We start from the raw sequence: 17309 nt of genomic DNA, 5'->3' as shown, positions 1-17309 counted from the left end.
CTTGAAGCTGGTAAACCTGGGCGAACTGTACTTAATTAAATCTTAACTGAAGGAAGTTTTGACAATCTACCAAGAGGGCAAACTCAAAGAAGGTTTTCTTTAGTTAACAGAAAAAAGGACCTTCTTCTTCAGCACAACATAAAACCACAGAGAAGACTGAGAGGAAGCTTGAAAATGATTCACAGGAAATTCTATATCACTGCGCAACTTTTCAAGTGGATAATTTAAATTTCCTAGATTAAATAGTTTTTTATGATATTATTTAAAAGAATTTGACAATATACCAGAGGGCTAATGGTCAATCTAATTGAGAGAAGGGTTTCTTTAGTTGATAGAACAAACGTTCTTCTTCATAACAAAGTAAAACTACATAAGAGACTAGAAGGAAGGTTCGAAATTTTAAATGAGAAGTTCATTCACCACATACATCTTTTGAAGTGGAAAATTTGAATTTCCTCGTTGGGTCAACTATTTTATTGAGGCTTAATCTGAGTCACGTGACTATCAGAGTCAAGAATAAGTAGGCCTAAGCCAAAAGGCTTTTTTGTAATTATTTCAGCTAAGCGAAATAGCTCATCATCTACAATCAGGCTCATCCAGACATTGGAATTAATGTAAATCTGTCTACCATCAGAAGAATCAATTGAATCAATTGAACGTCTATGGTACTTGCTAATGCTCTTAGAGAAGAATGGCAAGCTGTGGATTAAGAATTCATTCGTTTGCTAATTTGGAGTATGCCCAGGAGGAGTTAATATTCTATTATAATTTTAATTAAATTTATTCTATTAATATCTCAAGAACCTAAAGAATCAAAAGTATCTGAAAAAAATTATAGTTAGCTAAATTATGAATGAAAATGGCAGTAGTTTAATTAGTATACGTTTAATTAATACAAATATTTGTGTATTAAACGTGTATATTTAAATAGCAACAATAACTATAAGTTTTTATGAAGGAGAAGTGAGGAAAAATAAATTATTTCTTTGTATTGTATAAGTTTTTAGTAGATTTCTGTTGTAAATTACAAGGTATTTAACACACAGGTGGTTATAAAAATGATAATTTATGTAAAAATACAGTTAAAATATACACCAATATAATCTGAATGAATTTAAAAGACAGGAAATCAATGTTCCAATCGGTGTGCCAGACCCCATACAGTTCAACATATCATTTATAAATGATTTAGGTCCGTCATCAAAAATATGCACTTCCAATGTAAATTCGTTAATAAAGATTGGCGCGATAGAATCATAACTCAGTTAATTTCGTCATAATTTAGAAAGTCCGCATGAATATTTATTTAAGAACGATATCAAAACGTTTAAATAAATTAAACATATTCGAAATGTAATTCGCCTCTGCGTCTTCTTCCTTCATTGGTACACGCCTTATTTATAGAAGTCAATGTTAGTTTACAATTTGAGCATGCATCAAAAAGCCTTCTTAGATGCAAATGTTTTTCGTTTTTCATTCACGTGTGGCCGATTCCCAAGCGGCGGTGTGGCCAACACCACTCAAGGTTGCACGTTTATTTCAAATCGAAAATTCAATTATCGAAGAGGTTTCCATCGAATAATAAAATCCATCATGAGCACATACGGAAAGAATCTCGAAAATGACGATGTCAGCGCTCCGTACATGTGAAAGCCATAAAGAAATTATTAATTATCTCCACGTATCTGACGTCGCTGATGATGTGACAATTAAGTAATTTTTTGAACGTGTAATTGATTCACGCATCCCGTTTTTTATCTCGATTCTTATTTCAGAGACGTATCCGTAAATTTTTACTTACTTAATTTTTAATTGGTGTCCTAAGAATCCAAACAATTCGATTGTGGTCCTAATTTAATAAAACCTAAAGGATTTTCTTTAATGAGAAATCAGCCATTAAATATATATTTCAAACACTCATGCTCACGTCGAATAGAAAGCGTCCAAAGTATACTTTTTATGTTTTCTGCGGCGTCTTTGTGAAATGTTTCGGAGCTGTCGGCCGGACGCATGATCACAATTATTTATTTCGTCCCGATGCACCGATAACACTGGCAGGAACATAAACGGTGCATTAAAATTTTACTGTTCAAGCACTTTTAATAGTAATAAAGTTTCACGTTATTTTTATATTTCTGGTCGGTGAGTCGGGGAATTTAATTAGGAGGAAACTAATACTTCAACTGGCCTTTAATTTATTCCCGTTAATGATGATCTCAGAGGCGCAGCCGCTATTATTATTATAAATTTTACCTTGACGGCATTAATTTTATAAGAAAAATATATTTTTTTGTTTGATAAATTGTTAATTGAATATTTCGAGTTCTTCAAACTGTAAAGGAATTTAATAACAGAAAATTATTTCAATAGCCAAACAAAATAAATTTGAAAAAGAATTAATAATTATAAATTATAATTATTATATTATATAATTATAAAAATATAATAAAAAAATAAAATTTTAATATAAAATAATAATCTTAAAAATCTTAATATTTCAAAGAATTTAAGAACTCGAAATTAAATCAAGATTCTAAAAACTTAAAAAATTCTAAAATGTATAAATAAAATTAATAGAATATTAAAAGATATCTTAGAATATGAAAAAAGGAATGTAATAAAAAATTACGTCTACTATGTCTTTTTAAATTACAAAGAATTTAGACGAAATTCCAAAAATTTTAATAATCAAGGTTCTAAAGAATAAAAATGTTCTAAAAAGTATAAATAAAATTTAAAAAATATAAAAAATATGTAATATTAGCCAATCTAATAAAAATATTAAAAGACATCTTAGAATATGGAAAAAAGTAATGTAATATAAAATTATATAAAATATTTTAAAAAATATACAAAAAAAAATAATAATCTACATGATTTTTAAATTAAAAAAAAAAATTAAAGAAAACGATATCCCCAAAAAAATAAAAAATCAAGGTTTTAAAGAATAAAAAAGTTCTAACTATAAATAAAATTTAAAAAAATGTAAAAAATAAGAGAATATAGAAAAAAATAATGTATTAAAAAATTAAAAATAAAAAATTGAAAAAGAATTAACAATCTAAAGAATCTGATGATACCGCAATATCAAAAAAAACTATATAAAAGAAAATTTTAAAAAATAAAAATGTTCTAGACATTACAAATAATATAGAAAAATATTATCACATATGTATATAAAAATGTTTAAAAATATAAAAAAGTCAATAATCTAAAAAATTTTTAAATAATCTTAAAGAACTAAAAATACTAAGAATGAAAAGATCTAATACGTATAATAAAATTAAAATTGGAATAAAAAAATGTCTTAGAACATAAAACATAACAAAAATAATGTAACAAAAAAACTTTTTAAAAAATTAATAATCAAAGAATTTAATGAACTCAAGATTCCATAGAATAAAAAGGTTAAAAAGGTACAAATAAAACTGAAAGATTTTAGAAAAAAATGTGATACAAAATAGATAACCAAAGAATTTGAATAATTTAAACAATTTTAGCAACCCAAAATATCTAAATAAAAATATATTTAAAGAATTAAATCTAAAATTTATTATAGTTTTTTTAAATGTAAATATATGTAAATAACTTAAAAAATCAAAAAATGAATGTATATCTGGAAACTGAAAAATAAATTATAAAATCTATAAAAAATAAAATATGAATTTAATTGAAGAATTTCAACAATCAAAATTTTTAATTTAAAGAATACAATATTATAATTATAAAGAACTTTACAATAAAGATTCTAATTCCACGTATAAATAAAATTAAAATATAAAAAATATCCTAAAATAGAAAAAAGAATTAAATTAAAATGTAATAAGAAATATTAAAAAATATAAAAGAATTAATAATCTAAAGAATTTTAGTATTTCATGAATCGCAAGCTGAAAATGAAAAAAATTAAAAATTAAAAAAAAAATTGTAAAAAATGTATAAAATAATTTTATTTAATATTTGAAATTCAAGAATCTAAAGAAAAAAATACTAAAAGTATTAATAAAAATAAAAAACAACTAAATAAATATCAAATTATCAAAAAAAATTAATTTTAAAAACTTAAAATTAAAATTTAAAGAATTTGGATATATTAAGGAACTTAAGGAACCCAAAATATCAAAATTTTAAGGGATTCAATTAAGATTTTAGATAACAAAAAAAATAATCTAAAGCTCAAATGGCAATAAAATATAAAAAAATATTTAATTATAAAAGTGAGGAAACAAATTAAGGAATAATCATGAATTTAAAAATTGAAAGAATTTAATAATTTAGGAAATCTGTAAAATATAAAATATTTATTTCAAGAATTTGAACAATTCAGAGACTCTGAAATATTTAAAAAGAATTAAGAATCTAGAAAAATATTGGATTTTTATTAATATGAATAAAGAAAAGGAATCTCAGAAATTTAAAGATTTTGAAGAATATTAAAATTCTATTTAAAAAGATAAAATATAAAAAAATAATAATCTAAAGAATCTTAATATTTTAAAGAGTTTAAAGAACTCAAATTTTAAAAAATTCTAAAGAAGAATGAAAGGTCATGAATAAAGTCCTAAATGTATAAATAAAATTAAAAGAATATAAAAAATATGTTAAAATGTTAAAAAATTGAAAAAAGATATAAGAAATATAAAAAATATACACAAAATTAGGGGAATTTAAAAAAATATTTTGCGAGATTCAAAAAAAGAAATAAATTAAAAACATTGATAGAGTATCTGAAAACTGAAAATTTCATAATGTTAAACAATTTACAGATTTTAAAATATCTAAGGAATTTTAAAAATCTGAGACATCTAAATATTATTAGGCTATTTAAAGTAAAGCAGAATTTCGAGAATTTAAACTTTTTGAAGAAGATTCCATACAACAATTTTGTATAGAATTTAATGAATATAAACAAATTTTAAAGCAATTAAAAGGTCTTTATATAATTTATATAAACTCAAGTATGTATAGAATCCCATATATGTATATATAATGAATATAAAATTTGGAAATAAATAAAGAACAAGATTACAAAGAACATATATAATAATATGAAGGAGAGATTAAATATAACAAACGTGGTAACATTAAAATCCAATAAAAACCTTTAGAATCTTCAAATCCCAATAAATCTCGACATAATCTTCTCGAAAATCTAAAAACTGAACGACATGATTAATGAATAATGTCGTTTTTATCCTTGTGATTTACACAAAATCACATATATTCATTTTACGTTCAACCATTGAACTTGTTCAGAGCAATAAATTCAGTATATTTTCATTCTATTAACCGCAAATTAACATAAACGTGTATAATTTAAATATTAACCAAATTTCGGAATTCACATTGAATTAGAAACGATATACCTGTGCGGAGCAATAAAAATTGCTCGGCGTTTTTTCGATTAGTCTTAATTGCTGCATGTCCGGAATAAATTCAGCTGTTTCAATGACACCGACGTTATTCAAATTGGCCGACCAAATCGTCGTTAACCTATTTTGTTTAATGGTTTCAAATCGATTTTGCTTACGAAATTCACTACCTCAAACTAATGTATGGCAATGGAATAAAAATAAAAATAAAATCGACGCGTCAAATCGTCCCAATTTAAATTGGTTATCAGACGACAGACGACGCAACGAAAGAATCGAGTAACCGACATAAAAGTACAGAAGTCGCGTTATAAATCAAATTGGAGCGCGTATTTATTGTTATGGCAGCGAACAAACAGTGCATCTCGACACGACGTCGTCTATATATAAACTTCGCGACTTTAAATATAAGTTTTAAGCGCCAGACATTGTTAATAAGGTGCAATTCATTTAAAACTTTTTTTCGACGCCAATTCCGCTCTTAGAGGTTTGTTTTCTAACTTTCTGGTTATGTATATCGAACGGGTTAAAAGTTTTATTATAACCAGACGGTTATAATTTTCACCCAGTGTCATAATCTGTAACGACTGATTTTAACTTTTGTTTATTTTTAACTTTATATCGAACTGGTTATAATACAGAATGATATTAGCACCGGCGTGCACCTCTTTACACGTCTATGTTATGCGACTTTGTCAACTCTAGTAAAGTAAAAATGTTACGAAATGAACATTAGGTGAAAAACACTAATTAATAATTAGTAAATACAACAGTATTGAAAAAGCAATTAAAACGAAGACTTGAATTTAAAAATTAGTGAAACTTTGGCAACACTGTCCTGTCATCTGTTTATTTTTATTTGTGTGAATCCCACGATGATATACCCATCAAATGAGGCAGCGCAATATGAAATTTTTAATAAAATGTGGGAAACAATGACAGAGCTGCTGAATAAAACGGGCCACAAAAAAAACACAAAACAGTGGACAATGGTAAATAATTATGCTAATAATATATTGTAAGAATTTTGAAATATTTAGGTTTTTGCGGATTTAAAATGTAACGCAGTAATGTTAGAATTTGTTGAAAATGAAAATATACCACCAGCACAAAATGTCTAAATATTTTGGACCCGGTTATGTAATATTAGCTAATTTAATAAAAATATTAAAAGAAATCTTAGAATATGGATAAAAGTAATGTAATAAAAAATTATATATACAATTTTAAAAAATATAAAAAAAAATAATAATCTACATAATTTTTAAGTTACAAAAAATTTAAAGACGAAATTCAAAAACAAAATCAAGGTTCTAAAGAATAAAAAAGTTCTAAAAAGTATAAATAAAATTTAAAAAATATAAAAAATAACTTAAAATATAGAAAAAATAGTGTAATAAAAAATTAAAAATAAAAAATTGAAAAAGGATTAATAATCTAAAGAATCTTAATATTTTAAAATAAGATTTTATAGAATAAAAGTCTTACAAGGTATAATTAAAATTAAAAGAATATATTATAAGAATATACTTATTAAACTTAAAATTAAAATTTAAAGGACTAAATTAAGATTTTAGATAAAAAAGAATGCAGGAAAACATAATCTCAGGAATTTTAAATTTTTGTAAAATATTAAAATTCTATTTAAAAAGATACAATATAAAAAAATAATCTAAAGAATCTTAATATTTTAAAGAGTTTGAAGAACTCAAAATATAAAAATTCTAAAGAAGAAATTTGTTAAAATAATATAAAAAATATCTTAATATTTCAAAGAACTCGAGATATGAAAAACTGATGAAGAACAACAATAAAATCATAAATCTGAAGATGAAAAAATTTTAAAAAATATACACAAAATTAGGAGAATATACAAAAATATTTTGCTATATCCGAAAAAATAAAGAAAATGCTTTATTTTAAAGACAAAAATTGAGTATTTAGAAATTAAAAAAATTTCATATTATAGAAAATCTATAAACTACATAATATATATTTATTTGAGAACAATCTACAGAGTTTAAAATATCTAAGGAATTTTAAGAAGAGACATTTAAATTTTATTAGACTATTATTAATTTATTTAAAGTAAAACAAAATTTCGAGAATTGAAGAAGATTTCATAAAATTTTCTAATATTAATAGTATTAGTATTTAATAAATATAGACAAATTTTAAAGAATTTAAAAGGCCTTAAAAAACTGTCTAAACTACAGTACAAGATTATAAAGGATATAGTAATATGAACGAGAGATTAAATATAACAAATGTGGTAACATCCTTCACTTGAAACAATTGTTCTTCAATCACTTCATCAACCTCTGGAAGATCAGCATTAAAATGAACGGCCAAGTTCTGCTGTGCAAAAGCATTTACTTCTCGTCTGCTTTCATGGCGTTCACAATTAATTGTACATTTATACTATAAAATCCTTTCCTATTAGAATAAGGACCAGCAGGATATTTTGGATGATTATTTGGATGAGAGATTATTGCCACATGAGTGCAATCAATGCTTTCAACAGCACCAGGACAATTCCTTTCAATATTTTGGTTTATTACGACTAATTAGTCAAGCTTCATTTCTAAAATATATGTACATGTTAGAAAGAATTATATTTTATTAATTATTCACACTTTGCCATCTTTTTCTTTCACGAATATTTAGGTAATAACCGTGGGTTATCTTTAATCAAAAAGTTACAGAATAGACCACTTATAAGTTCGCTAGATTTAATAAACACGAGGCCGCTTCAGTACATTTTTCCTCCTCCTGCTGCTGCTGCCTCTCCTTCCCGATTTCGTGGAGAAAAACGTTTATTTATAGACGTATGCATAAGGGTGAATGACGATGATGAAACAATTTTATTACATGCGTGTCTGGTATTGTTTGTTTATTTATATCAGAAAATTTTAAGATCTTTAAGATCTTTTTATTAATGCACATGCCTTTGCAGCATGCCCGATGTAAACATTTTTAATAGGTCCTCGAATAAAAATTGGGTTAAGCCCAAGACAAACATTATTGATTTATTATAACAACGACTCATTTTTCGTCGAAGAGACGGAAAACTTTACAAAACCAGAACATAGTAATAAATCTCTCATCTCCGCGTTGGCATTGTTTACAAATCATTGTGACATTAAGATAAATTAAAACGAGTTTGGATTAACCGTAATGGATATTAAAGTACCTTGGTCTATGGTCGTAATATTTAGTAACCCGTACGTAACTTTATAGGTGATAAATGTGCAGTGCGTTGACTTCTATTGTTCGTTCTTCAAAAAATCGACTGCGGACTGAATGAAGCAGCTAACTTTTTGAATTTTAAGTCGGGACCGAAAACGTGTTCGCCATATTTCCAATTTTCGGTTTCTCACGAGTTATGAATATTTAATATGACTTGATAATAATTTCAAATTTATTTAATTTGCTCTTTTGTGGAATCCAAGGAATAAAATAGTGTTAGTGTGGCTTAATTGCCGATTAATGAGAATGTAGAAATAATTAATTTTTGATAATTTATATTATCATTAAAACTTGTTTTTTATTGCATTATTTATTTTATTATTACTTAATGTTTCTAAATGGTGGAACGTTTACTACCAAAAAATTGACCATATCGAATGATTTCTAAAATTGATTAATAAAAATTGTACTTCCTTTTATAGTTTTGTACAAAGATTAGAGTATATTTAATATTATTTTATAAAGAAATATACTTTCATTGAAAAGTGTCAATTATACAAAGAAAAAATACTAAAAATATTATTAAAAATAAAAAACAATTAAATAAATATAAAAAAATATTTTAAAATTTAAAGAATTTAGATATTTTAAATAACAAAATTAGGGAATCTTAAAAATCTATAAAATATAAAATATTTGTTTCAAGAGTTTGAACAACTCAGAGATTCTGAAGTATTTAAAGAATTTTAAGAATCTAAAACATTTAAACAATTTAAAATTTTTATTAATATATTTACAAGAAAACAGAATCTTAGGAATTTAAACATTTTGAAGAATATTAAAATTCTATATAAAAATATAAAATTTAAAAAAATATATATAAATAATCTTTCAAAATTTCAAAGAATTTAAAGAACTCATAATATAAAAAATTTTAAAGAAAAAAAATCATGAAAAAAATCCTAAAAAATTGAAATAATTAAAAAATATAAAAGAAAAACAGAATCTCACAATTTTAAAGAATATTAAAATTCTATTTAAAAAGATAAAATACATATATAAAAATAATCTAAATAATCTTAATATTTTAAAGAATTTGAAAAACTCAAAATATAAAAATTCTAAAGAAGAAAGAAAAATTATGAATAAAAAAGTCCTAAATATATAAATAAAATTAAAATAATATAAAAAATACCTTAGTATGTTGAAAAAAATTGAAATTAAAAAATATAAAAGGAAAACAGAATCTCAGGAATTTCTAGAGTTTGAAAAATATTAAAATTCTATTTTAAAATATTAACAAAGATTTAGAACTTAAAATATAAAGAATTCTGAAGAAGAAAGAAAAATCATGAATAAAGAAGTCCTAAATATATAAATAAAATTAAAAGAAAATAAAAAATATGTTAAATTGTTGAAAAAAATTGAAATAATTAAAAAATATAAAAGGAATTTAAATAATTTAAAGATTCTAAAGAATCTTAATATTTTAAAGTGTTTAAAGAACTCAAAATATAAAAAATTCTAAAGAAGAAAGAATAAAAAAGTCGTAAATATATAAATAAAATTAAAAGAATATAAAAAATATCTTAGAATATTGGAAAAATATAAAATATAAAAAAAATGAATTTTAGAGATAAAATAAAAAAGAATTGGGATATTTTTAAAAATTTAAAAACTCAAAATATTCATAAATTTTAAACAGTTAAATTTAAAATTAAGATTCTAAAGGAAAACAAAAAATAATCAAGAATTAATCTGAAAAAGGAAAAAATTTAATAATCTAAAAAATCTGTAAAATGTGTAAATATTTTTAGAACAAGGATTAAAGTATAAATTTTTATATTATTATAAATCAAGAAGTAATTATCTTGCTTTTTAATTTGTTGTTTTTAAAAATATATATTCGATTTAGACTTTGTCACTTTTAGGTTATTCTATACAGCATAAAATATATTTTTTAATATTTCATTTTATTTATTTTGATTTTGATTAATTAAAATATAGTTTCAATATTGATTTTAAAAATGTAACTGATTTATTTGGATATTTTAGGAGCATAAATTTAATTAATAAAATTATTATTATTATTATTATCAGTCAAAGTAATATTTGAAAATAAATTTTTTCAGTTATATTATTTTTAAAATTATGAATTAAATAATAATATTTAATAATTATTAAAAAATCGAATATAAACAGCACGAATTTTTCATATTTAATATTACTTTCAATGGTATTAATTAGCTTTTATGTACCTAATTTATTAGTGATGCTTAACAATTTCAATGCATTAACAACAATTATGTCAAATTGTTATTTCAATTAGCAGTTCTAACATTATAATAATGTCGATCATAAAATATTGCGAAATAAATCGTAAAAATAAAAACAAGACATTACGAGATTTTATTAAGGCCATGAAAGCCGTAACTCCGCTGAAAAATATAATATTAACATAACTGGTGATTGTTGACAAAACGGATACATAAACCGTAATTAATAATTGCAATCTATTAAAATTAATGTCCTGAAACTTTTCGTGCCATTAATTACACATGAATAACGTAACGATTAAGTTTTTCCGAAATAAAACCAACATTGAAAATCACAGATCCTAATCTGCACTTAAATCACTCTGTATAATAATCCAATTTTCAAAGCTGTCCAATATCCATTGAAATTAACGCCATATTTTATACTTAATAATTTTCGAAATGTCGTCCGCAAATACACAACCGCATAAATTCAAATGCAGAACAATTTATTTCCAGTGCAAATAACGCATACGAATTTATTGCCACATATTTATTAATAACCGGTGGTGCCGTTCTCAATTTTTAGAAACAAACCACCCACATTTTTTCCGTGTACTTCAGTCATTGAGATTCTGCAAAGGATCTATTTTACAAGTCCATATTTGGCCGTCAAGATTCAGTACTTATGTCAGTCATACATTATTCACTTCTGACAGGTTCGACAGAAATGGCCACGATATATTTATTTTCGATTTAAATATGCCGCTTTACAAATATGTTATTAACATAACGTACTTACACGTAAAGTAATATTTTTAGTTTAACCTAAATTTCATTGGTGAAATTGAACAAAAACTACTCATAAATTAAAGATATATGAATTACCCAAAATTAAAAATATTAATAAATCTTTAATTAAATTATTATATTTTATATTACGCATATTCTAAAGTTGTGTAATGAGTTATTTAATTGTTTAAATTATAAGTTATGATTGATGCATCTAATTTATTCATTAAAAGTTTAAGGAGAATGGAATAGAAGTATTGATTTGAAATTTTATACCAATTATAATTTGACTGAACAAAAAATCATTTCTATTTGTAATTGAAAATTTAAATTCTACTTGTAATTGAATATAAAATGGCTTTACGCTGTCCTATACTTAAACCCAATAGTTTTTGTTATCAAGTTCAAAATTTTTTAGAGATTGATGGTCTACCACAATTAAAATATGTATAAAGCATACACGGTAACCAAGGATCACGCTATAAGAAGTCATTATTAGTACTTCGAAATTTTATACAGAGTGTTCGTTATTTACATTTAATTTTGTGCATTTTTAAACATCAAAAACTTTTTTATTTTCATCGAGTGCCATGTATGTTTCAATATAATTAAGTTGAATATTAAAATACCTTTAGATTTGTCTAATACATAAAATGAATATTAACAAAGATATTAACAAAAATGTAAAAAATACTGTTCATATTTCTCCTCATAGTAGTGTATCTGATTCAATGAAAATAACAATGCTATTGACATTTCAAACTGCAAAAAATTAAATGTAAATAATGTACACCCTGTATAAAATTTGAGTTTTGGTTTGTGTGCCAAAAATGAATTTAATTCGGCATCAAAATTGGTGACTTTATAGAAATTTTATTTAGAACATCAACCAAAAATTAGTAAAAATTATCTTAAAAAGAATTTAAAAATCTAAATATACAGGGTGTTCCATTGAAAAAAATAAAATTGGAGGGCGAAACCGGCTATAAAAAATTATATGAAATATAAAATATTTTTTAATCAATATTTGAAAATCAAGAATTTAAAGACAAAAAAATATCAAAAGTATTATTAAAATATTAAAAAACAATTAAATAAATATCAAATTATCAAAAAAAAATTGAAAAACTTAAAATTAAAATTTAAAGAATTTGGATATTTTAAAGAACTTAAGGAACCCCAAATATAAAAAAGATTAAAGAATAATCAAGAATTTCAATTTGAAAATTGAAAGAATTTAATAGTTTACGGTATCTTAAAAATCTACAAAATATAAAATATTTATTTCAAGAATTTGAACAACTCAGAGATACTGATGTAAAAGAATTTTACCAATCTAGAACATTTAAACAATATCAATTTAAAGATTTAAAAAAAAAAGTAAAAAATAATTTTCATATTCTTACTCATGGTAATGTGCTTGATTCAATGGAAATGATAAATGTGTTGATGTTTTAGAATACACAAAATTAAATGTATATGACGCACACCCTGTATAAAATGTGTATCAAGAATGAACTTAATTCGGCATCAAAATTGGTGACTATAGAAATTTTAGTTTGACCATCAACCAAAAACTAATAAAAATTATCTGAAAAAAATTAAATAACAAAATTGGTCCGGCGAAACCGGACATGAAATTTTGTTCAAAATAAATTAGAAGAGCGGTTGGTTCTAATTAATAAATTAAGCCAAACACTCCGTAAATAGTTCTGAATTTGAAAATTAAATCATAATATAAAAATATTGACATAAAACTTAAACACACAATAATAATGTTTGTATGTGTCTGTGTTATTTTAAAATAATTCAAAAAGTACACAATAATAAAATTTAATTAGATAATTTTAATTTTATGTACTGCTCTTATTTATCATTTGTTGTTTCACGTGCTTCTCACCTTGAATAATCGCACATCAGCAATATATTTTAAAAAAGCCATACGTCGTTATAAATTAACATAAATACATAAAAATAAACTACAACTTTCATTTACAAATCACTCTTATAGAAGTATAAAAAATCAACTACGTTGTTTAGGAAACTACCAAAAAATCTTCCGTGTTTCATATTATTAAATTATAATAAAAATACTAAACTAACATTTATTTAATTAATTGCTAATAATTTTAGACTGTTTTACATGCTTAAACAACAACTGGTTATTTGAATTTTTATAATTTTTCTCACCTTGTTTTAACAAAATTTAATAATAAACAAATTGAACCCATGCAATAAACGTTTGTTCAGGGAGGGTTTATAAAACACGCCTCCCCCGTATTAATTAAATCATCAACGTCGCATCTATCCCGAAGTAACAGAGCGAAAAAAAAAAAAAAATAAAAACGAAATAAACCGTATCATAAACACCAATTAAGTTATTTAGAATCGAGTTCGAAAATAAATAAAGATTGTTTAGCTTACCGTTAAAAACGTAGGGGGCTGGTAAGGTGGGCTCCAGTAAATTAAGAGAAGACGGTTCACAGACGCCGGAGAAAAGTACACACCGGCATTCACACACACACCAAAATAAATCCGAGAGAGCGCACACACCAGACAGAAAAAAAACCCGAAACGAAGAGGAGAATTTTTTTAGGTAAAAACACTGGAATCACATGTCGCGGGACTCGCGGCCGATTATCCTTGATCCTTATTCGGGTCCTGTGCGTTCAGATTAGCGGACGGGAACGGAGCGGCCACGCGTGCCTGATCTGTTCACTCTGTGGCACTTGGTCCGATATTAAGACCAGCATGTTGGACATGAAGCCAGCAACCGCGCACTGTTAAGCTGTTACCAGCTCTCCAGTTGCTGGATAAGATCCCACCACTGGCACCGATCCACACTTGGGGCTGTTACATATTAATTTGCCCAATCTTTTTCTTATTTTCTTGATCATTTCTCTCGCCTTTTTGTGCGGCCCGGTTTTGTTGCCGGTCCCTTTCGTACGAACGCTCTTTAATTTTATTGAATTGTATTCAATTGTTGCTGCTAAGTGGTTGATTTTGTTGTTATTCGTCAAAATGTGGCAAACTGCTCTGATGATACGGACACACAGAAAATTTCCGGATCCTGAAACAAATAAAAGAAAAACATTAATTGATGATTTTGAATTAATTTCAAATGTTAATTAATTCGTTATAAAACAAAAATTTAATATTTATGAATTGTGGTACACGTGAAATAAACATATTTAGAACTGATGTAATAAAACTGAAAATAACGTTAATTTGTTTTTTAATTAAAATTATGATGAATAAAAAATATATTTATTAAGCTGCATAATCAAATTATGTTGTTCAATTTGAAAAACTTTGTACTGTTTCTAAATCTAGTTAATATATATATATATATATATATATATATATATATATATATATATATATATATTGTGTAATAGAAAAACGTTAGTTTTCTTAAAAATAGGAATTATAAACAAATTATATAACAATATTATATAATACACAGTAATTAAATTTTTAATTAATAAAATAAACGAAAATATGATTTATTTCAGATTTAATTTTTATAAAAGAATTATAAAAAAATTTATTTAAAATACACTACATATAAAAAATATATGACCATTTTAAATATTAATTACAACAAAATAGGAATAGTTTATAAAAAATTGTTATTTAAAATACACTGTATATAAAAAGTACATGATTATTTTAAATATTAATTACAACAATATAGGAATTCTTTCTAAACAAATGATATAACAATATTATAAAATACACAATTAATAAAATAAGCGAAAATATAATTTGTTTCAGATTTAATTTTTACCAAAAAATAATAAAAAAACATTATTTAAAATACAATATAAATAAAAATATATATTTATTTTAAATATGAATATCAACAAAATATGATTATTATTTAAAATAATAAAATAATTAATATCATTCCTTAATTATTTTCAAATGCAATAATTAAAATATATATTTATTGAATAAAGAGTTGTTTTTATCAGTATTTAAAACGAATTTATAAATTATTTAAATAACTTAATACTAAAACTAAGTACTAAAATATAACTGTTTTTTTTTAACTGAATCTATTTAATTTTTTTTTATTTTAATAAATATTAAAGAAATATTGTAACAGCATTTACTCCATTATAAATTATAAATATTTAAAATATTTTAAGAACTAAATAATATTTCAAAATATACATTTATATAATGAATGAGAAAAAAAATTATTTTTATTGAAGTTTTAAAAACAAAATATAATAATAATAAATTAATGTAATACTTAAAACGTTTTTTTTTCACAGTAATTAAATTAATATACTGTACTTTAGGTGTAGAATTAAAAATAAATAGTGTAATAATTTTGATAAATACTAAAAAATACTATAACAGTATTATTTGCAGTAAAAATTATAAATATTTAAAATATTTTAAGAATTAAAGAATATTTCAAAATGTACATTTATTTAATAAATGACAACAAATAATTTCTTTTGTTGAAATTTTTTTGAAAAAAAAAAAAATAATAAATTAATGTAATACTTAAAACGTTTTTTTACAGTAATTAAATTAATGTACTGTACTAAAACATAATGGTTTAGGTAAAGAATTTAAAAATAAATACTGTAATAATTTTGATAAATACTAAAAAATACTATAACAGCATTATTTGCAGTAAAAATTATAAATATTTATATTTTAAGAGTCAAATAATATTTAATGGTTGACAAAAAAAGTTTATTGGTTTTATTAGAATAGAAAAATAAAAACTTATTCCAGTATTTCAAATGGTTTTGTAAAATAATCATTATGAATCAAATAAATTTTTAAATATATATTTAATGATTGTCAAAATATTAAAAAACATATATTTAATGGTTGACAAAGAGTTCATTATTTTTATTAGAATTTTTTATAAAAAAATAAAAACTTATTGCAGTATTTCAAATGATTTTGTAAAATAATTAAAAAAAATACCATACAAAAATATTATTGTTTATTATTTAAAAAAAAAAGTGAATCTGTGTATTTTTTCTATTTTAATAAACATTAAAAAAATATTGTAACAGCATTTACTGCAGTAAAAATTATAAATATTTAAAATATTTTAAGATTTAAATAACATTTCAAAATGTTTCCCAAAAAAACTGTAATAATTATAAATATTTAAAATATTTTTAGAATAATATTTTTATAAAAGAGAAAAAAATTAAAAATTAATGTAATATTTAAAATGACTTTTTAATTAATATATCCCTTTGTATAGTTAAATACTTTAATATAGTGTATTAAAAATATAAATTATTATTTAAAAAAAAACTATATTTTAAATGTTAACCGTAACAGAGGAACATTTAATTCCTAAATTAAAAAAATATCTGTATATTTAATAATAAAATAATGACTCCTTAAAATATTCTAATGTCTTATATAAAGAGTGTCTATTATAAGATCATTTTAATAGAACTAACTGTGTTATTGAACTGTTTCATAAAAATAATTTGGATGAAAAAGCTCAGTTTTAAATATGTAAATGAATGGATATGGATATGGATATTTTAATATATTTTTATTATTGAGCTATTTTAAAGGAAACGGATGTGATTTAATTTAAAGATCACTTCAAGCGTTTCAAGAGAATAGAAACAAGTGGGAACGAAATCTATAAAATATAATTACATCTGACTTAACAGCATGATGAGATCATCCAAAGCACAACAAA

The 17309-nt window shown here is 23.0% G+C and overlaps 1 protein-coding gene across 3 annotated transcripts in view; it reads right to left on the bottom strand.

Annotated features, from left to right (window-relative positions):
* Positions 1–14422, bottom strand: part of LOC109608618 (uncharacterized) — a 107778-nt gene extending 93356 nt beyond the window's left edge. For all 3 annotated transcript variants that reach the window (XM_049965585.1, XM_049965586.1, XM_049965587.1), the window contains exon 1: positions 14033–14422. The gene's annotated coding sequence lies outside the window, so the exon portion shown is untranslated. The remainder of the gene's footprint in view (positions 1–14032) is intronic.
* Between the last annotated feature and the right edge of the window lie 2887 nt (positions 14423–17309).

Source organism: Aethina tumida, chromosome 3 (genome assembly GCF_024364675.1).
Source record: "Aethina tumida isolate Nest 87 chromosome 3, icAetTumi1.1, whole genome shotgun sequence".
Taxonomy (NCBI): Eukaryota; Metazoa; Arthropoda; class Insecta; order Coleoptera; family Nitidulidae; genus Aethina; species Aethina tumida.
Note: the sequence above shows the minus strand (reverse complement) of the source record. Positions and strands in the feature narration are given on the sequence as shown.